Source organism: Zingiber officinale, chromosome 6A (genome assembly GCF_018446385.1).
Source record: "Zingiber officinale cultivar Zhangliang chromosome 6A, Zo_v1.1, whole genome shotgun sequence".
NCBI classification, from domain to species: Eukaryota; Viridiplantae; Streptophyta; class Magnoliopsida; order Zingiberales; family Zingiberaceae; genus Zingiber; species Zingiber officinale.
The window spans coordinates 15466463-15488656 of NC_055997.1; the positions used below are offsets into that span (position 1 = coordinate 15466463).

A 22194-nucleotide genomic window follows, 5' to 3' on the forward strand; every position below is an offset into this window, starting at 1 on the left:
AATTAAAATCATGTTTTAAAATTTAAAACTTCTCTTCTAAAATTTCCTTTTTTAACCATGGTTTCAAAATTAAAAGATTTAAAATTTAAACTTCCCTTCCTTTTTTTCTAAAACCATGAGGATGGTTAAAAAAGGAAAGTTTTAAAACTTTAAAACTTTCTAATAAACCATGTGGCATAATTCAAATAAGGAAAGTTTTTATATTTTAAAACTCTCTTTTAAAACTTGTAGATATCTACAAAGAGAAGATTTTAAAAATTCAAAACACCCCCTCATCTTTGAATTATTATGGCCGACCCCTTTACAAAGTTTGTGGCCGACCCCCTTAAGAGAAGATGGTGGCCGACCTTTGCTTGGTCACCAAGCCTTGGGCCGGCCCTCTTCTTAGACACCAAGAAGGGCTTTATATGGATGGACTTGAGGCTTTAATGAGGCTATGACAGGGACCTAGAGGAGAAATTGATTTTGGCCTTCCGATGAGCTTGAGTATCCCGTGTTCGCCCCGAACACACAACTCAAGTTCATCAATAATAACTCATTCCACTAGAGAGTTATTATTGTACTACCGCACCAATTCCAAATTATATTATGGACTCCTTCTTATCATGAGTGTGTTAGTCTTCCTGTGTTTAAGATAACGAATATCCACTAATTAAGTAAGTTACTAACAACTCACTTAACTAATATCTAAGTCCAAGAGTAGTACCACTCAACCTCATTGTCATGTCAGACTAAGTCCACCTGCAGGGTTTAACATGACAATCCTTATGAGCTCTTCTTGGGGACATTCTCAACCTAGATTTAATAGGACACAATTTCCTTCTATAATCAACAACACACACTATAAGTAATATTAGTTCCCAACTTATCGGACCTATTGATTTATCAAGCTAAATCTCATCCTTTGATAAGTTAAAGAAATAAATACTAAATATATGTGCTTGTTATTATATTAGGATTAAGAGCACACACTTCCATAATAACTAAGGTCTAGTTCTTTTATTAAGTCAGTATAAAAAGAATTTACCTAAAATGGTCATACTCAATACACTTAGAGTGTACTAGTGTAATTTATTAGTCAAGATAAACTAAGGGGGTGTTTGGTTTAAGGGAATAGAAGTAAGGAATGGAAATAACAATCAATGTTAACGTTTGGATTACAACAATGGGAATATAAATGAGGGAATGATTCGTTATTAGTGGGTAATGGCTTATTCCGGTGTCCCACCCCTTCAATCACCCATTCCTATATTTGCAGCAATCACAATTTCTCATTAATACCAAAAATACCCTTAACCTAATTTCCCATCGCATTTCTCTCCTCCTCTCCACTTTGCAACCTATTCTCGAATGACGCTAACGCCGCTCGACGCTGAACGTCGCCACCTTGCCGAACGCCTCCACCTCGTCGAACGTCGCCACCTCGCCGAACGCCCCACCTCCGATCACGTCCGCTCGCCAACTCGACCTCGACCTCGACCTCGACCTTGACCTCGACCTCGATCCTTTATTATCCGTCGAGCCTGCCAAGCCGTGGGCCGCCGACTTCCTCAGCGACTGCGCCCGTGCCTTCGCAGACAAGGACTCTGCTAACCTGCACCGCCTCCTCTGGATGCTCAACAAGCTCGCCTCCCCCTATGGCGACTGCGAGCAGCGCCTCGCCTATGCCTTCCTGCAGGCCCTCTTCTGCCGAGCCATAGCCTTCGGCGACCACTGCTACAACACCTCCCTCGCCGTCGCCGAATGCAGCGTCTCCTTCTGTTAGTTAGAGCCCTAGAGCCAATCATTTGATGATTGTATGGACTCATTGTATCATATTCTTGTATATTAATAAAGACATTTGGATTTTGGTTATTATACTTACTTGTATTGGTGCCAAATAAACTAAGTATAATAATGTCCTTGAGTAGATGGTTCTCACCTATATCAATCGGTTAGTTGAACCGATAGTGAGATGATATAGGGAATACTACTCTTAATCATTCCTAGTCGAGTATTAACATTCAGGGACAATGTTAATGCAATAAGACTAGCATGTAGGTCAACTCGATGACTTGATCTCACAAGTCATGGATATAGAGATATCAAGTTGACACATGGGTATACATTAGAGAATGTATACTGAATGACCCGCCATGAGAAAGTATCATGGATCGTTATATGAGTGTCATATACTTTCTCATGTGGCTATTAGTATGACTACTAGTCCTTAAACCTGAAGTCACCATAGATCCCTACATAAGGAGTTATGTACTTTGGTTTCGTCAAACGTCACCCGTAACTGGGTGGACTATAAAGGCGATTACTGGGTATGTAACGAATTATGCAGAGGGATGTGAGTGATGTAGATGTGATCTATCCCTCCTATATGACGGGAGTGACATCGATATTCTTGATAGAGTGAGACCACGAAGTGCATGGCCATGCCCAAATGAGTCAATATGGGATATTGAGCTCATTTGATTTAGTGAGTCTACTTGGAGTTCAAGATTTAGATTGGTCAGAGGATGACACGGTCTATGCCTCACATTGATCAATCTAGATGTCTAGGATAGAAGGACACTTGTCATATTTTGTGAGGAGTCACAATTAGTAGTTACAAGGTGATGTCGGATCTCGACATTCTTGTAACTTGGGTAGTAATGATGTGTTGCTAGATACCGCTCATTACTTATGCTCCTAAATGGGTTTAGGGCATTGCCAACGTTACAAGAACCTATAGGGTCACACACTTAGGACAATTAGATGAAGATTAGGTTCATATGATGAACCAAGAGGATTAGATTCATTTGATGAATCAAAATTGGATTAAGAGTAATCCTAATTGGGCTAACTTGAGTTGGACTCAAGTTGATTCATGTATTTAATGAGTCTAATTTAGATTATGACTCATTAAATCAACTTAATTTAATGAATTAGATTCATTATATTAAGTTGGCTTGAATCAAATGGTTAGATTAGATCAACCATGGAAGAGATTTGGTCAAGTTTGACTTGACTTGAGAGAAAGATTAAAAGTCAAGTTTGACTTGACTTTATGCCACCTCATTGGTGAGTTGGCATTGATGTGGACCAATGATGATGCACCACATCATCATGGTTGCCACCTCATGGGAGTTACTAGTGAGTGTCACCTCATGGAGGTTACATTCCCTCTTTGATGACAACTTAATGCATTAATGAGGGGTTACATTTTGGAAATGTGGTTGGCCACAATTTGAATGAATATGGATTCATTTTCATTCAAGTGATTATTATTGTATCTTCTTCCTCTCAAGCTCTCCCTCTCCTCTTCTTGCCGTGGCTGATCAAGGGTGCTAGCACACCTTTGTTTAGTTTCTCTCCACCTAATTAGTTCGTGTGGATACTTCTAGAGGAGTGTCTATTTTGACACTCTTGAGATTCGGCACCGTTTGGACGAGCGGGAATTTTGCGAGGGCACGCTTCAAAGGTAAAAGCTCTCAACACATAGATCTAGGAGTAAATCTAAAGTTTTTGAAACTCGTACTTGTATTTCATTCGGTTTTTCCTTGCACAGATCTACGGCTTTGGGTGATTCGGGGTTTCCGCGACGCGAAAAGCGGTTTTCGCGGCCCGAAAAACCCAACAGTGATATCAGAGCCACGTGCAAGGCTTGTACGAGTTTAATTTTTGGTTTTATGAAAACTAAACTTTCTGTGATTTTCTGTAAAATTTAGTTTTTTTATGTTTTTATGGGTAATTTTTCCGTAGAAGCGAAGCACAAGTATCTCGGCACTTGTAGGCTTTGGCTACCGGGAAGTTTTTCCTTAAACGGCTTCGTTTTTGCCCCAAATCCGTTTGGGACAGAGGGCTTGGGTGCCATTAGATCGCAAAGGAGCAACTCACGATGGTTAGATCGTGGGTAGGGGTACTGCTCCTAACCCCGCAAGGGGATTTGCTCCGAAATCGCTAAAAACGAACCTGCCGGGAAGATTTTTCCGAAACGGCAATGTCTCGACCCAAATCATTTTGGGACAGCGAGTTTAGGCGCTGTTGGATCACAAAGGAACCCTCGCGATGGTTAGATCGTGGGTAGGGGCGCTGCCCCTGGCCCCGCAAGGGGATCCGTTCCGCGATTGCGCCCGAAACCGCTAAACGGGACCGCCGGGAAATTTTACTCGTAAAAATTGTAAAAAATTAATTTTAAAATTATAGAAAATTATGAAAAATATATAATTTTGAATTATATATTAATTTTGTGATAGTCATGGCCCAAAAACCTAATATGATTGGATTGTGTTGTAATTCATAATACGGCCTGCGTGCCGTTATGTGTTTGCGCGTGTTGTGACCTGTGCGTCGTGCCTTTCTCATATATTCTGGTTGTAAATTAGATTTAGACTCGAATGTAACTCGAGTTTCAAATTGTAATGTACAAATTGAAGCGGTGGAGGGTCAACACGAGACGGAGTTCCGAGGCGGGCACGAGCAACACAAGGTGGTCAAAGGGAGGAGCTTGGAGAAGCTGTTGACCCTAGGTTGACCATTCGATCTTCTCATTGGCTTGAGAAGATCATAGTGGGGCCATGACTAAATCACAAATAGATTAATTAGTTAATTGCTTATGTATATGATGCATGTTTAATAAGTAATTAATTAATTAGTGCCTTACGATTAGATTAGATCTAAGTCGTGCACATGATGCACCCTTGCGATTAGATTAGATCTAAGTCGTGCACAAGATGCATCCTTTTCGATTAGATTAGATCTCGATCGAACCAACTCTAAATGCCTAACCGTGCTGTGATACCTATCACTACCTCGATCACATGTATTGTTGAATCTGCCAAAGCAGAGCAATACATATTATCTTGGTAGGGTACGGAGGGACAATATTGGTCCCGCCTATCAACGCACGGGTGAATACAAACTCAATTAGATTGAGTATTCCTAATTGCTCGGTTAGATCGAGTCAACTATAGGCATTCTTCCAACGGTTGGAAAAGATAGGTCAAAATCACATCTATATTAACTCTCGGGCGTATTAGCCAAAGCTAACTCGAGTTTTAATATAAATGCGGATATTGATTTTATAAACAAGAGTTGCATAGAGATGTAATTGGTAATTGTTACCTACCGATCATACTAAGCCTTGGGCGTATTAGCCAAAGCTAATTCAAGGGTTAGTATGATGTGGATCTTGTCCCACAAGAATTATAGAATTCAGTGGGAGCATCATTTAATTAAAGACCTAATTAAATGATTTTAAAAGAATATGATATTTATTTCTGCAAATTTTCTGTTGTAGATAACCATGACGTCAAATACGAACACTTTCTCCCTGCGATCTGTCCTTGAGAAGGACAAGCTCAACGGAGCAAACTTCTCACTCAGAAACGTAAACTGTACGTTCTGGAGCAGTCCATTCCGGAGGTTCCTCCTGCCACTGCCACGCGAGCAGACCGAGATGCTTACAAGAAGCATCAAGATGACGCATTAGATGTGTCCTGTCTAATGCTCGCGACCATGAACTCTGAGCTTCAGAAGCAACACGAGTTAATGGGCGCTTACGATATGGTTGAACATCTTTGTCAACTGTATCAAGGTCAAGCGAGGCATGAGAGATTTGAGATCTCAAGGGCACTGTTTCAGTGCAAGATGTCAGACGGGGCTCCAGTAGGCCCATATGTACTCAAAATGATTGGGTACATAGAGAACCTACAAAGGTTGGGGTTCCCTCTTGGCCAAGAGCTGGCCACTGACCTGATCTTGCAATCCTTGCCAGATAGCTACAGTCAATTCGTTCTAAACTACAATATGAACGAGATTGACAAGCCATTGGCCGAGCTGCTCAGCATGTTGAGAACTGCTGAGCTAAGCCCAACACTGTTCTGATGGTTCAGAAACATAAGGGCAAGGACAAGCCCAAAGGCAAGGGAAAGTCCCAAGACAAGGGCAAAGGCAAGGCACTGAAGTCGAAAGGAGGGGTCGCTGGATGCTACCTGCTTCCACTGCGGTCAGACCGGGCACTGGAAGAGGAATTGCAAGGTATACTTGGAGGATCTTAAGAAGAAGCGAAGTGAGACTTCCACTTCAGGTATATATGTTATAGAAGTCAATCTATCTATTTCTACATCATGGGTATTAGATACTGGATGTGCTTCTCACATTTGTACTGATGTGCAGGCGCTGAGAAATAGCAGGGCATTGACAAAGGGCGAGGTGGACCTACGAGTAGGCAATGAAGCACGGGTTGCTGCTGTTGCTGTAGGGACTTATCTTCTATCTCTGCCCTCTGGGCTTGTATTAGAATTAGATGAATGTTGTTATGTGCCTGCTTTGACTAAGAACATTGTATCAGTTTCTTGTTTAGACAAGAAAGGTTTCTCGTTTACAATAAAGAACAAATGTTGTTCCGTATATTTAAACGATATGTTCTATTGTAGTTCACCTCTGATAAATAGACTCTACATTCTAGATCTTGAGAGTCCTATTTATAACATAAATACCAAGAAGTTCAAGTCAAATGACCTGAATCAAACTTATCTCTGGCACTGTCGCTTAGGTCATATAAATGACAAGCGCTTATCCCAGCTCCATAAGGATGGTTTGCTGGACTCATTTGATTTTGAATCATATGAGATATGCGAGTCATGCCTATGAGGCAAGATGACCAAGACTCCCTTTAGTGGGCACAGCGAGAGAGCGACTGATTTGTTAGGACTCATACATAGTGATGTATGTGGCCCTTTCAATGTCGCTGCTAGAGGCGGTTATAGGTACTTCATCACATTTACTGATGACTTCAGTAGATATGATTATGTGTATTTGATGACACATAAATCTGAATCCTTTGAAAAGTTCAAAGAATTCAAGAATGAAGTACAGAACCAGCTTGGCAAGAGTATTAAGGTACTTCGATCAGATCGAGGTGGTGAATACTTAAGCCATGAGTTTCGTGACTACTTAGCTGAGTGTGGGATTTTATCTCAACTCACTCCTCCTAGAACACCACAGTGGAATGGTCTATCCGAAAGGAGGAATCGTACCCTATTAGATATGGTACGGTCTATGATGAGTCACACAGATCTTCCGACATATCTATGGGGATATGCTCTAGACACGGCAGCTTACATTCTCAACCGAGTTCCGTCCAAGGCCGTGATAAAGACACCATATAGGATATGGACTGGGAGAGATGCCCAGGTGTCTTTCATGAGGATTTGGGGCTATGAGGCTTACGTACGACGTCAAGTCTCAGACAAATTAGGACCCAAATCTGACAAGTGCTATTTCATCGGATATCCCAAGGAAACTAAGGGATATTACTTTTACATTCCCAGTCAGCATAAGGTAGTTGTGGCAAAGACTAGGGTCTTTCTAGAAAGGACTTTGTTTCGAGAAAGACTAGTGGGAGTGCGTTCGATCTTGAAGAAGTTCAAGATGCGAACAATAGCACTGATGCCTCGATGGAAATTGAACTGGAACCACAAAGTGTTGTGGATGATGTTGTTTCACAAGGAGTTGAGGAACAACAACCGGTTCAAGTAGACATACCTCTTCGCAGGTTTGATAGGGTACGTCGTCAGCCTGAGAGATACTCATTTCTCTTGTCTGACCATGATGACATTATGTGTTGGTTGCTACTCGGAAAACCTAGAGGTTCCACTGTACAAAAATTTTGTACAAAGGTCTGAACCTTTTCCTAGCTACCATGTGTTCTTTTAAATTAAATTTTGGATCGCCTGCGGAACTTAACACGTTTGATCCAAAACTTAATCTATTCGTTCTTTTAGGTTTTGACTTGGGTCTCCTGCGAAACTTAACACGTTCGACCCAAATCACCTTAAGTTATTAATTCCATTAAATATTAATTTCCATAATTGGTTCCCAGTACTGACGTGGCGAGGCACATGACCTTCTTGGATATGGGAGCAACCACCACCGACTAGACAAAACCTTTTATGGAAAGCTAATATTTAATTTCCTAAAATAACTTTAGGTTAACCGAAAAGAACAATCAAATCACAAGGAAAAGAAAAACAAAAGAACACTATATCGAAAATAAATTCGAAACTCTAGAATCGTATGCCTCTTGTATTTGGTATTTTTTCCAAAAATAACTAGTATGATGCGGAAAGAAAAATTACTAGTTATACCTTTTAGAAAGACCTCTTGATCTTCTACCGTATTCCTCTTCTAACCTCGGATGTTGTGTGGGCAACGATCTTCCGAGATGAGAACCACCAAGCACCTTCTTCTTCCTTGCAAGTTTCGGCCATCAAAACTTCTCCTAGGATGAAGAGGTTCGGCCACCACCACCATGCTCCAAGGGATGCTAGAAAAGAGGCTTCTTTTCTCTCCTTCTTCTCCTTCTTAGATCCGGCCACCAAAGCTATCTCCACCATGAGAAGGTTTCGGCCACACAAAGGAGAGGAGAGGAAAGAAAGGGCCGACCACACCCAAGGAAGAAAAGAGGGAGAAAAATAATAGAGTCGTTCGCCTTGAAGCCTCCTCTACCCCCTCTTTTATAATCCTTGGTCTTGACAAATAAGGAAAATTTAATAAAAACTTCCTTAATTCTTTTTCCATTGAAAAGGAAAATTTATTTAATTAAAATAATTTTCTTTTTTTAATTGCAATGGCCGGCCACCACTTTCCCCAAAACAAGGAGAGTTTTAATTAAAACAAAAATTAAAACTTCCTAATTTGTTTCTAGAAATTTATAAAAATTTCTCCAATAATTTTCATCCCTTCATGATTGGTTAATAAAAAGAAATTTTATAAATTAAAATCTTTCTTTTAAACATGTGGATAATTTCCAAAAAGGAAAGTTATCTCTAAAAATTAAAATCTCCTTTCAATCTACAAATAAGGAAAGATATTAAATCTTTTCTTAATCTTTTGTAGAAACTAATAAAAGAGAATTTTTAATTTTTAAACTTTCTTTTAAATCATGAATATAATTAAAAGGAAAGTTTTTACCAAAATTAAAATCAACCTTTTAATCTACAAATAAGGAAAGAGATTTTAACTCTTCTCTTAATCTTTTGTAGAATCTTATAAAAGGAAGGATTTAAAATTTTAAACTCTCTTTTAAATTATATTATCCACATAAGAAAAATTTTAAAATTTAAAATTCCTTTTTATTTAATAGGGCCGGCCACATGAATTCACCCATGAACATACCCATGGCCAGCGCTTGGTCTCCAAGCTAGCTTGGATGGGTAAGAAGGTGGGTATGCGGTGGGTATAAATCTCTATATACTAGAGGCTACGATAGGGACCGAGAGGAGGAATTGGTTTTGGTCTCCCGATGAAATTAAGCATCCCGTGTTCGCCCCGAACACACAACTTAATTTCATCAATAATAATTCATTCCACTAAAGAACTATTATTGAACTACCGCACCAATCCCAAATTACATTTTGGGCTCCTTCTTATTATGAGTGTGTTAGTCTCCCTGTGTTTAAGATAACAAATGTCCACTAATTAAGTAAGTTACTGACAACTCACTTAATTAATATCTAGCTCCAAGAGTAGTACCACTCAACTTCATCGTCATGTCGGACTAAGTCCACCTGCAGGGTTTAACATGACAATCCTTATGAGCTCCTCTTGGGGACATTCTCAACCTAGATCACTAGGACACAGTTTCCTTCTATAATCAACAACACACACTATAAGTGATATCATTTCCCAACTTATCGGGCTTATTGATTTATCGAACTAAATCTCACCCATTGATAAATTAAAGAAATAAATATCAAATATATGTGCTTGTTATTATATTAGGATTAAGAGCACACACTTCCATAATAACTGAGGTCTTTGTTCCTTTATAAAATCAGTATAAAAGGAACGACCTCAAATAGTCCTACTCAATACACTCTAAGTGTACTAGTGTAATTATATAGTTAAGATAAACTAATGCCTAATTACACTACGACCTTCCAATGGTTTGTTCCTTTCCATCTTGGTCGTGAGCTACTGTTTATAATTTATAAGAAACCGATAACATGATCTTCTGTATGTGACACCACACACCATGTTATCTACAATATAAATTAATTGAGCAACTACATTTATCATAAATGTAGACATTTGACCAATGTGATTCTTATTTCTAGATAAATGTTTATACCAAAAGCTAGGCTTTTAGTATACACTCTAACAATCTCCCACTTATACTAAAAGACTAAGCTGCCATATCTGCTGCCATACATCTGATTCTCATCCTTCAACATGCCCATCAAAAGCTCTTGCCTTAAGGACCTTAGTGAAAGGATCTATAGGTCATCACCTGATGCAATCTAGGCGGTAACAACTTCTCCTCGTTTATACGATTCCTCGTATTGGGTGGTACTTGCGCTCTATTGTGTTTACTTGCCTTATAGACTTATGGTTTCTTCGAGTTTGCTACTGCACCAACATTATTACAATAAATTGTAACAATATTTGGACAAACCAGAAATCATATCTAAGTCTATCTTGAGGTTATTAAGTCATTCAGCTTTTATGGCTACCTCAGAGGCTTGCCATATACTAAGCTTCTATGGTGGAGTCCAGAAAAACACCTATGCTTATCACTCTTCCATAGTTATGACTTTACCTCCTAAAGTAAACACAAAACCCGAGGTTGACTTATTATTATCCCTATTCGATTGGAAGCGAAATCCATGCAACCACTAGGACCAAATTAAGCGCCTTGTAAGCTAGCATATAATCTCTAGTGCCTCTAAGGTACTTATATGCTTTACTGCAGTCCATTGTCTGTCCAGGGTTACTTTGATATCCGCTAACTATGCCCTTGGCAAACAGATTTCGATCTCGTGCATAGCATATATTCTGATAGCCGAAGCATAAAGAACGCCTTTATTTCCTTTATCTCCTTTGATGTCTCTGAGACATATCTTTAGATAAAGTTACTCCATCCTAAAAAGTAAGAAACCTTTCTTGGAGTTTTGCATACTTAAACGAGCAAGGATTTTCCGATGTATGAAGCTTGGAATAAGTAAAATATTCTTTTCTTACGATCCCTTATTACTTTGATCTCAAGAATATATACATTCTCCCAAGTCCTTTATATCGAATTGTTTGGACAACCATACCCTTACTTCTGACAACATTTTGATATTGTTTCCAACTACCAAAAATGTTATCTACGTATAGTACAAGAAATACCACCACGCTTCCATCACACCTTTTGTATACACAAGACTTATCCAGTTACTAAATGAATCCAAAGGTCTGGATTACTTTGATAAACTGGATGTTCCAAGACCTTGAAGCTTTGTATCAGTCCATAGACTGATTGAGCTTGCACACAAGATGCTCTTAGCCCTTTGCAATGAACCCTTCTGGTTGCTTTATATGGATGCTTTCTTCAAGACTTCCATTAAGGAATGCTGTCTTGACATCCACTTACCAAATAGATAAAAGAATCCGGATAGACTTAAGCATGGCTACCAGTGAAAAAGTTTCCTTTTTCATCTAGCCTTGCTTTGAAAGTGTCTACCTTCCTGTCTAGACCTTTTTATACCCAAAGGCTTTTACACCATTTGGTGGTTCTACAAGCTTCCAGATTTTATTAGAATACATATATTCTAATTTTGTTATTCATTACTCTTTGCCAAGATATTGCATCTTTATCTTGGAGTGCTTCGTCATATGTCCGGAGATCAGGTTCATGTCCTTCAGGGATCGAGTCCAAAAACTCTCCCAAAACATGAATCTTTTTAGGTTGCCTAACAACTCTCCCACTATGACAAGGCACTTTCTGTAATTGTGTATCATTTGTGATACGTGTTGCAGTTTCCTTGTGGTATCTCATCTTGTACAATTGGTACTAGATTAGACATGTCTTTTATTATTTCCTTAAGAACAAGTTTTCTTATGGGCACATGGTTTATTACATAGTCCTTTTTCTAAAATTGGTCATTGATGCTAACAATGACCTTCTGATTTTTAAGACTATAAACCTACTTTCATTTCTCTAGGATAACCCACAAACAAATGAATTCCTGTCCAACTTATCATTGTCTCTCTTCATCATATGTGCTGGACTACCCGAATCCAAATATGCTTCAAAATAAGCTTACGCCTATTCAGCAATTCTATATGAGTAGAGAGTTCTGACTTTGGAAGGTACTATGTTCACTTCCGTTTCCAGAGTATATCCTTAAAATGAATTTGGTAAAATAACTCATCATCAATCTACTTATTTCCATAAGAGTCCTATACCTTCTTTCTACTACACCATTCTGTAGAGGTGTACCAGGTGCAGTTAGTTTAGATTGAATCCCTACTTCTGATAAGTGACTCCTAAATTCTCCCAAGAGGTACTTGCCACTATGATTTCACCATAGTGTCTTTTTACTTTGTCGTTTCTCCACATCAGCCTAGTACTCTTTGAACTAATCAAAGTACTTAGTCTTGCGGTACATTAAGTAAATTTATTTGTATCTTGAATAGTTGTCTATAAAATAGACGAAATATTCAATACTACCTCTTGTCAGGATAGTCATAGGATCACACAAATCAGAATGAACCAATTTCAACATATCTTTGACTCCATACCCCTTAGACTTGAAAGCTTCTTGGTTATTTTTCCTTCCAAGTAAGACTCGCAGGTTGGAAAGATTTCCACTACTAATGAACCCAAAAGTTCATCAACTACCAATGAATCATACTCAAGTTAATATAACCTAGCCTTAGATGCCAAAGATATAATTGGTTCATTTCCGAAGGTTACTTTCTCTTAAAGTTAGAAGATGTGTTACTAATTTCCATTTGTTGCATCGTGAGAGTTATTGGATTTATAAATTGCCAACCAACGTACCAGAACAGATAACTTCCCTCTTTTTCTTAATAACAACTTTGTTATTAAAAGAGGCAGAATATCAAGTTCTTTGAATAGTTTAGAAACTGAAAACTAGTTCTTTCTAAACTTGGTGCGTAAAGACAATTACTCAAAAATCCATGTTTTATTCTTATCAAAAGATAAACATCTCCCACTACAACAGCTACCATTTTTACAGTAGTGCCCATGTGGACGGTGTTTTAATTTTCATTTAGTTGCCGGGTTTCCTGGAACCCTGCAATGAATTGCAGACATGATTACACTCCAGGTTCTGGTAGATAACACCACTAAACATGTTTCAACTAATGAATTAAATACACCTATGTTGTTCTTAGTTTTAAGAAGACAGTCTACCTTAATGTCCAAGTCCTATTTCCAATCATTACAATTAGGACTACTAAGCCTTTTCTATAGTATGACTACTAAGGGATTGACAAATATTTAAATCCTAAGAATCACAAAAATATTTGGTCAAGATCAACTCCTTAAAATTTCCATGAATTTTGTGTATACAAAATCGAAGAGAAGATTTTATTCATTAATTTTATTATCTCGTCAACTTTACTTTATGACGAATAAAATTAATAGTTGATCTGTCTTTGATCAAATATTTGGTCAAAAACTTTTGAATTTTTTAAAAAATATTGATTCCTCAAACAATATTATTTAAATTCACCAACACCTCAAACACCGTGAATTTTGCATGCCACGTTAGTGTGGACGTATACAAATTCAACATTTGTAAAAGGAGGGTTTCAACCCATTAATTTTATTATCTTGTCAACCTAACTTTTTGACAAATAAAATTAATAGTTGGTATCATTTGGTCACACAAATAATAGCAGTGACTCCGATGGGGAGGATACTATTAGATGTGTCTAAGTGTATACCATTACTTGACACTAAGTCCATTAATAAGATTATGCCCCTTCCGTTGGGGAAGATCACACGCTCTTAATTAACTTCCTATAGTCATCCAAAAATGGAAGTCTGTTCTAGTGATCCACAAACAAGCTCATCCGTTATGGAGGAAGGCACTCAGAGCCAACGCGCAAGCTTGCATCACTTACAAATCAGTAATGGAGACCATGGGATTTACTTAAAATCCCTCTCCTACTTAGTTATTTATAAATGAGGAATTTTAACTATGCTAGCCTACTAAATATGTAAACTAACATGCACATGACAGTATAAAAGCAATAAATAGAAAATCTAATTTTCAACTATTATGGCTTTTATCTCTAGTTGTCCTCCGTGTGTTGTCATCCCAAGCTGCTGCCATATTTGGCCACTGCCACCGGGTCTAGCTGTCGCATCCATCTTGCTCCTAGTTCCGCTGCGCCTCTGGTCCTTAGAAGGTTTCACGCTTTGCAAGATTCGATCCGCGACATAAATAGAATTTTACATTTTGATCCTATATTCCATAAAAGGAATGTACATGTATCTAGATCAAAAATAAAATCCTAATAAAACTAAATACAGCTCCTGCTGTATTTTATAATACAATCATGCACACACATATAAATGCCCTTGACATGTCCAAGGGTCCAATCACACACATAAAACTATAAGCCATAATAGTTGGATCCTGCATCCACAAAGTTAGCACATCCTACTATTATCCTGCCTAAATTATGTATGACATGTGCATAATTAAACTAATACCAAATACACAAAGGCAAAACCCTAGCTCTGATACCAATTGTTGGTTGCTAATCGGAAAACCTAGAGGTTCCACTGTACAAAAATTTTGTACAAAGGTCTGAACCTTTTCCTAGCTACCATGTGTTCTTTTAAATTAAATTTTGGATCGCCTGCGGAACTTAACACGTTTGATCCAAAACTTAATCTATTCGTTCTTTTAAGTTTTGACTTGGGTCTCCTGCGAAACTTAACACGTTCGACCCAAATCACCTTAAGTTATTAATTCCATTAAATATTAATTTCCATAATTGGTTCCCAGTACTGACGTGGCGAGGCACATGGCCTTCTTGGATATGGGAGCAACCACCACCGACTAGACAAAACCTTTTATGGAAAGCTAATATTTAATTTCCTAAAATAACTTTAGGTTAACCGAAAAGAACAATCAAATCACAAGGAAAAGAAAAACAAAAGAACACTATATCGAAAATAAATTCAAAACTCTAGAATTGTATGCCTCTTGTATTTGGTATTTTTTTTCCAAAAATAACTAGTATGATGCGGAAAGAAAAATTACTAGTTATACCTTTTAGAAAGACCTCTTGATCTTCTACCGTATTCCTCTTCTAACCTTGGATGTTGTGTGGGCAACGATCTTCCGAGATGAGAACCACCAAGCACCTTCTTCTTCCTTGCAAGTTTCGGCCATCAAAACTTCTCCTAGGATGAAGAGGTTCGGCCACCACCACCATGCTCCAAGGGATGCTAGAAAAGAGGCTTCTTTTCTCTCCTTCTTCTCCTTCTTAGATCCGGCCACCAAAGCTATCTCCACCATGAGAAGGTTTCGGCCACACAAAGGAGAGGAGAGGAAAGAAAGGGCCGGCCACACCCAAGGAAGAAAAGAGGGAGAAAAATAATAGAGTCGTTCGCCTTGAAGCCTCCTCTACCCCCTCTTTTATAATCCTTGGTCTTGGCAAATAAGGAAAATTTAATAAAAACTTCCTTAATTCTTTTTCCATTGAAAAGGAAAATTTATTTAATTAAAATAATTTTCTTTTCAAATTATAATGACCTCTTCTCCCCAAAACAAGGAGAGTTTTAATTAAAACAAAATTAAAACTTCCTAATTTGTTTCTAGAAATTTATAAAAATTTCTCCAATAATTTTAATCCCTTCATGATTGGTTAATAAAAAGAAATTTTATAAATTAAAATCTTTCTTTTAAACATGTGGATAATTTCCAAAAAGAAAAGTTATCTCTAAAAATTAAAATCTCCTTTCAATCTACAAATAAGGAAAGATATTAAATCTTTTCTTAATCTTTTGTAGAAACTAATAAAAGAGAATTTTTTATTTTTAAACTTTCTTTTAAATCATGAATATAATTAAAAGGAAAGTTTTTACCAAAATTAAAATCGACCTTTTAATCTACAAATAAGGAAAGAGATTTTAACTCTTCTCTTAATCTTTTGTAGAATCTTATAAAAGGAAGGATTTAAAATTTTAAACTCTCTTTTAAATTATATTATCCACATAAGAAAAATTTTAAAATTTAAAATTCCTTTTTATTTAATAGGGCCGGCCACATGAATTCACCCATGAACATACCCATGGCCGGCCCTAGCTTGGTCTCCAAGCTAGCTTGGCCGGCCCCTATAGGATGGGTAAGAAGGTGGGTATGCGGTGGGTATAAATCTCTATATACTAGAGGCTACGATAGGGACCGAGAGGAGGAATTGGTTTTGGTCTCCCGATGAAATTATTCTCCCCGAACACACAACTTAATTTCATCAATAATAATTCATTCCACTAAAGAACTATTATTGAACTACCGCACCAATCCCAAATTACATTTTGGGCTCCTTCTTATTATGAGTGTGTTAGTCTCCCTGTGTTTAAGATAACAAATGTCCACTAATTAAGTAAGTTACTGACAACTCACTTAATTAATATCTAGCTCCAAGAGTAGTACCACTCAACTTCATCGTCATGTCGGACTAAGTCCACCTGCAGGGTTTAACATGACAATCCTTATGAGCTCCTCTTGGGGACATTCTCAACCTAGATCACTAGGACACAGTTTCCTTCTATAATCAACAACACACACTATAAGTGATATCATTTCCCAACTTATCGGGCTTATTGATTTATCGAACTAAATCTCACCCATTGATAAATTAAAGAAATAAATATCAAATATATGTGCTTGTTATTATATTAGGATTAAGAGCACACACTTCCATAATAACTGAGGTCTTTGTTCCTTTATAAAATCAGTATAAAAGGAACGACCTCAAATAGTCCTACTCAATACACTCTAAGTGTACTAGTGTAATTATATAGTTAAGATAAACTAATACCTAATTACACTACGACCTTCCAATGGTTTGTTCCTTTCCATCTTGGTCGTGAGCTACTGTTTATAATTTATAAGAAACCGATAACATGATCTTCTGTATGTGACACCACACACCATGTTATCTACAATATAAATTAATTGAGCAACTACATTTATCATAAATGTAGACATTTGACCAATGTGATTCTTATTTCTAGATAAATGTTTATACCAAAAGCTAGGCTTTTAGATAAATGTTCATGAGGATTTGGGGCTATGAGGCTTACGTACGACGTCAAGTCTCAGACAAATTAGGACCCAAATCTGACAAGTACTATTTCATCGGATATCCCAAGGAAACTAAGGGATATTACTTTTACATTCCCAGTCAGCATAAAGTAGTTGTGGCAAAGACTAGGGTCTTTCTAGAAAGGACTTTGTTTCGAGAAAGACTAGTGGGAGTGCGTTCGATCTTGAAGAAGTTCAAGATGCGAACAATAGCACTGATGCCTCGATGGAAATTGAACTGGAACCACAAAGTGTTGTGGATGATGTTGTTCCACAAGGAGTTGAGGAACAACAACCGGTTCAAGTAGACATACCTCTTCGCAGGTTTGATAGGGTACGTCGTCAGCCTGAGAGATACTCATTTCTCTTGTCTGACCATGATGACATTATGCTCATAGATTAGGAAGCTGTACAGGGACCAGATTCGAGAAATGGCTAGAGGCCATGAGATCCGAAATGGAATCCATGTACACTAACCAAGTATGGACTTTGGTTGATCCACCTGAAGGGGTCAAACCCATTGGGTGTAAGTGGGTCTTTAAGAGAAAGACTGACATGGATGGACTTATCTATAAGGGTCGCTTGGTAGCTAATGGTTTCAAGCAGATTCATGGTATTGACTATGATGAAACCTTTTCTCCAGTGGCGATGTTTAAGTCCATTTGGACCATGCTTGCTATTGCAGCCTACCATGACTATGAGATATGGCAGATGGATGTCAAAACCGCGTTTCTGAATGGAAACCTACTCGAGGATGTGTACATGACACAACCTGAGGGTTTTGTAGATCCAAAGAATACTGGAAAAGTATGTAAGTTGTATAGGTCCATTTATGGAAGCTGGAATCTTTGATTTGATGATGCAATCAAAGCGTTTGGTTTCATCAAGAACGAAGATGAGCCTTGTGTCTACAAGAGGGTTAGTGGGAGTTTCTCATATTGTATGTGGATGACATACTACTCATTGGGAAGGACATCCATATGCTTCACTGTCAAGACCCGGCTAGGGAGTTGCTTCTCAATGAAGGACTTAGTGAGGCATCCGCATTCTAGGGATACAGATTTATAGAGATAGATCTAAGAGATTGCTTGGCCTAAGTCGAGTACATATATTGACAAGGTACTCCTTGGTTTACCATGCAGAACTCCAAGAAGGGATTTATGCTCATGGCGTGAGTCTTTCGAGACCCAAGGTCCCTCTTCTAGAGGAGAGAGACATAGATCAGATCCCTTATGCCTCGGCCATAGGATCGATCATATACGCCATGCTATGTACTCGACCGATGTCTCGTATGCTTTGAGCATGACGAGCAGATACCATCGGATCCGGTGAAAGTCATGGATAGCGGTCAGAATATTCTTAAGTACTTAAGAAGGACTAAAGAATATTTCTTGATATATGGAGGCGATGATGAGCTAGGCGTAAAGGGTTACATGATGCTAGCTTCGAGACCGACCAGGATGACTATAGATCGCGATCGGGGTTCGTATTTTCCATTAATGGTGGTCTTGTCGGTAGGAAGAGTTCGAGCGGGATACGATGGCGATTCTAGTCGAGTACATTCATCGAGGCGAAAGGAGGCAGTTTAGATCCGCAAGTTCATCACTGAACTTGGGGTGGTTCCTAGCATTGCTGACCCCATTGAGCTCTATTGTGACAACAATGGAGCTATAGCACAGGCGAAGGAACCTCGCTCACACCAGCGGACCAAGCACATACTACGGTGCTTCCATCTCATTCGAGAGATTATCGATAAAGGAGATGTGAAGATTTGCAGAGTACCTACAGAGGCTAACATCGCAGATCCCTTGACCAAGGCTTTGGCACAGAGAAAGCATGATGGTCACACTAGGTCATTAAGCCTTAGAGCCTATACTGATTGGCACTAGTGCTAGTGGGAGATTGTTAGTTAGAGCCCTAGAGCCAATCATTTGATGATTGTATGGACTCATTGTATCATATTCTTGTATATTAATAAAGGCATTTAGATTTTGATTATTATACTTACTTGTATTGGTGCCAAATAAACTAAGTATAATAATGTCCTTGAGTAGATGGTTCTCACCTATATCAATCGGTTAGTTGAACCGATAGTGAGATGATATAGGGAACACTACTCTTAATCATTCCTAGTCAAGTATTAACATTCAGGGACAATGTTAATGCAATAAGACTAGCATGTAGGTCAACTCGATGACTTGATCTCACAAGTCATGGATATAGAGATATCAAGTTGACACATGGGTATACATTAGAGAATGTATACTGAATGACCCGCCATGAGAAAGTATCATGGATCGTTATATGAGTGTCATATACTTTCTCATGTGGCTATTAGTATGACTACTAGTCCTTAGACCTGAAGTCACCATAGATCCCTACATAAGGAGTTATGTACTTTGGTTTCGTCAAACGTCACCCGTAACTGGGTGGACTATAAAGGCGATTACTGGGTATATAACAAATTATGCAGAGGGATGTGAGTGATGTAGATGGGATCTATCCCTCCTATATGACGGGAGAGACATCGGTATTCTTGATAGAGTGAGACCACGAAATGCATGGCCATGCCCAAATGAGGTAATATGGGATATTGAGCTCATTTGATTTAGTGAGTCTACTTGGAGTTCAAGATTTAGATTGGTCAGAGGATGACACGGTCTATGCCTCACATTGATCAATCTAGATGTCTAGGATAGAAGGACACTTGTCATATTTTGTGAGGAGTCACAATTAGTAGTCACAAGGTGATGTCGGATCTCGACATTCTTGTAACTTGGGTAGTTAATGATGTGTTGCTAGATACCGCTCATTACTTATGCTCCTAAATGGGTTTAGGGCATTGCCAACGTTACAAGAACCTATAGGGTCACACACTTAGGACAATTAGATGGAGATTAGGTTCATATGATGAACCAAGAGGATTAGATTCATTTGATGAATCAAAATTGGATTAAGAGTAATCCTAATTGGGCTAACTTGAGTTGGACTCAAGTTGATTCATGTATTCAATGAGTCTAATTTAGATTATGACTCATTAAATCAACTTAATTTAATGAATTAGATTCATTATATTAAGTTGGCTTGAATCAAATGGTTAGATTAGATCAACCATGGAAGAGATTTGGTCAAGTTTGACTTGACTTGAGAGGAAGATTAAAAGTCAAGTTTGACTTGACTTTATGCCAACTCATTGGTGAGTTGGCATTGATGTGGACCAATGATGATGCACCACATCATCATGGTTGCCACCTCATGGGAGTTACTAGTGAGTGCCACCTCATGGAGGTTACATTCCCTCTTTGATGACAACTTAATGCATTAATGAGGGGTTACATTTGGGAAATGTGGCCGGCCACAATTTGAATGAATATGAATTCATTTTCATTCAAGTGATTATTATTGTATCTTCTTCCTCTCAAGCTCTCCCTCTCCTCTTCTTGCCGTGGCTGATCAAGGGTGCTAGCACACCTTTGTTTAGTTTCTCTCCACCTAATTAGTTCGTGTGGATACTTCTAGAGGAGTGTCTATTTTGACACTCTCGAGATTCGGCACCGTTTGGACGAGCGGGAATTTTGCGAGGGCACGCTTCAAAGGTAAAAGCTCTCAACACATAGATCTAGGAGTAGATCTAAAGTTTTTGAAACTCGTACTTGTATTTCATTCGGTTTTTCCTTGCACGGATCTATGGCTTTGGGTGATTCGGGGTTTCTGCGACGCGAAAAGCGGTTTTCGCGGCCCGAAAAACCCAACACCTTCGCCTCCACCTGCCGCCTTGCCCTCAAGTTCTAGGAGGCTGCCCCGTGGTCCATTTTCGGCCATGTCGCCGCCAACGACGCCCTCCTCTAGGCCCTCGACGGCAAGCCTGCTCTCCACATCGTTGACGTCAGCAACACCTTATGTACCCAGTGGCCCACGCTCCTCGAGGCCCTCACCTCGCGCGCCGACGCAGACGCCCCGCGCGCACGGCTCACCGTCGTCTCCTCCACTACCGCTGGCGTCGTGGCCGAGATCGGAGCGCACATCGAGAAGTTCGCGCGGCTTATGGGCGTGCCGCTCGAGTTTCGGGCTATCGCCGCCCCCGTCGGAGCGCGCATCGAGAAGTTCACGCGGCTTATGGGCGTGCCGCTTGAGTTCCGGGCTATCGCCGCCCCCGCGCTGCACCCCGAGAAGTTCGAGCTCCGCGAAGGGGAGGTCGTCGCGGTGAACTGCGTCGGCGCTCTTCGGAGAGCCGGGTGTGGGGATTCGCGGGACTCGTTCCTACGGGCTGCGGCGGCGCTGCGACCGAGGGTATTGACCGTAGTGGAGGATAAGGTGGACTTCGGCGCCACGGGCGAGTTCATGGAGTCCTTCGAGGAGTGCCTGTGGTTCTACGACTCCTATTTCGATATGCTGGAGGAGAGCTTCCCGGCGACGTGCAACGAGCGGCTTGCTCTGGAGAGGGAGTGCTTCCGGAGCCTCGTCGGACTGCTGGCGTGCGAGGGCGGCACAGACGCAGTGGTGGACGGTGAGCAAAGGGAGAGAGGGAGGCAGTGGTGCCGACGGTTGGAGCGGTGCGGCTTCAAGACGTTCAACATCAGCGATGACATCATCGATGACTTGAAGGTGTTGCTGAAGCGGTACCGGCCGGGATGGTCGCTGCTACTAGTGGAGGGGGAGACGTTGGGCATGTACCTAACGTGGAAGGAGAATCCAGTCGTGTGGGCTTGCGCGTGGAAACCAAAATAATCTGGATTGACTGCCACTAATTATAATTAATATTCTTATATATATATATCTTACTATTTTATTAAAAATCTCCCCCCTTTACTAACTAACTTTGGTGAAGCCTAAAATGAATTTACGTTACTGTCCTTTTTTCTATTCACACTAAAAATAATTCCAAGGTTTATTAGTAATTCCACAAGCGAAACAATCAGTGATATAGAGTTCGAGACTCAGCTACGACGTATTATTATGAATTTTTCTCATCATTAATTTTCTCTGGTTGTTTTATATAAAAAAATAAAATTCTCTTTAGTCCCACATCTTAGAATTGATAACACTATGATTAAAGAAGTTTCTATAAATATTTTAAGCCGACGATGTTAAAAAATATACT

At 39.4% G+C, this 22194-nt stretch overlaps 1 pseudogene; it reads left to right on the forward strand.

Annotated features, from left to right (window-relative positions):
- Positions 1 to 1350: 1350 nt before the first annotated feature.
- Positions 1351 to 21821, forward strand: LOC121994641 (annotated as a pseudogene).
- Positions 21822 to 22194: the final 373 nt, after the last annotated feature.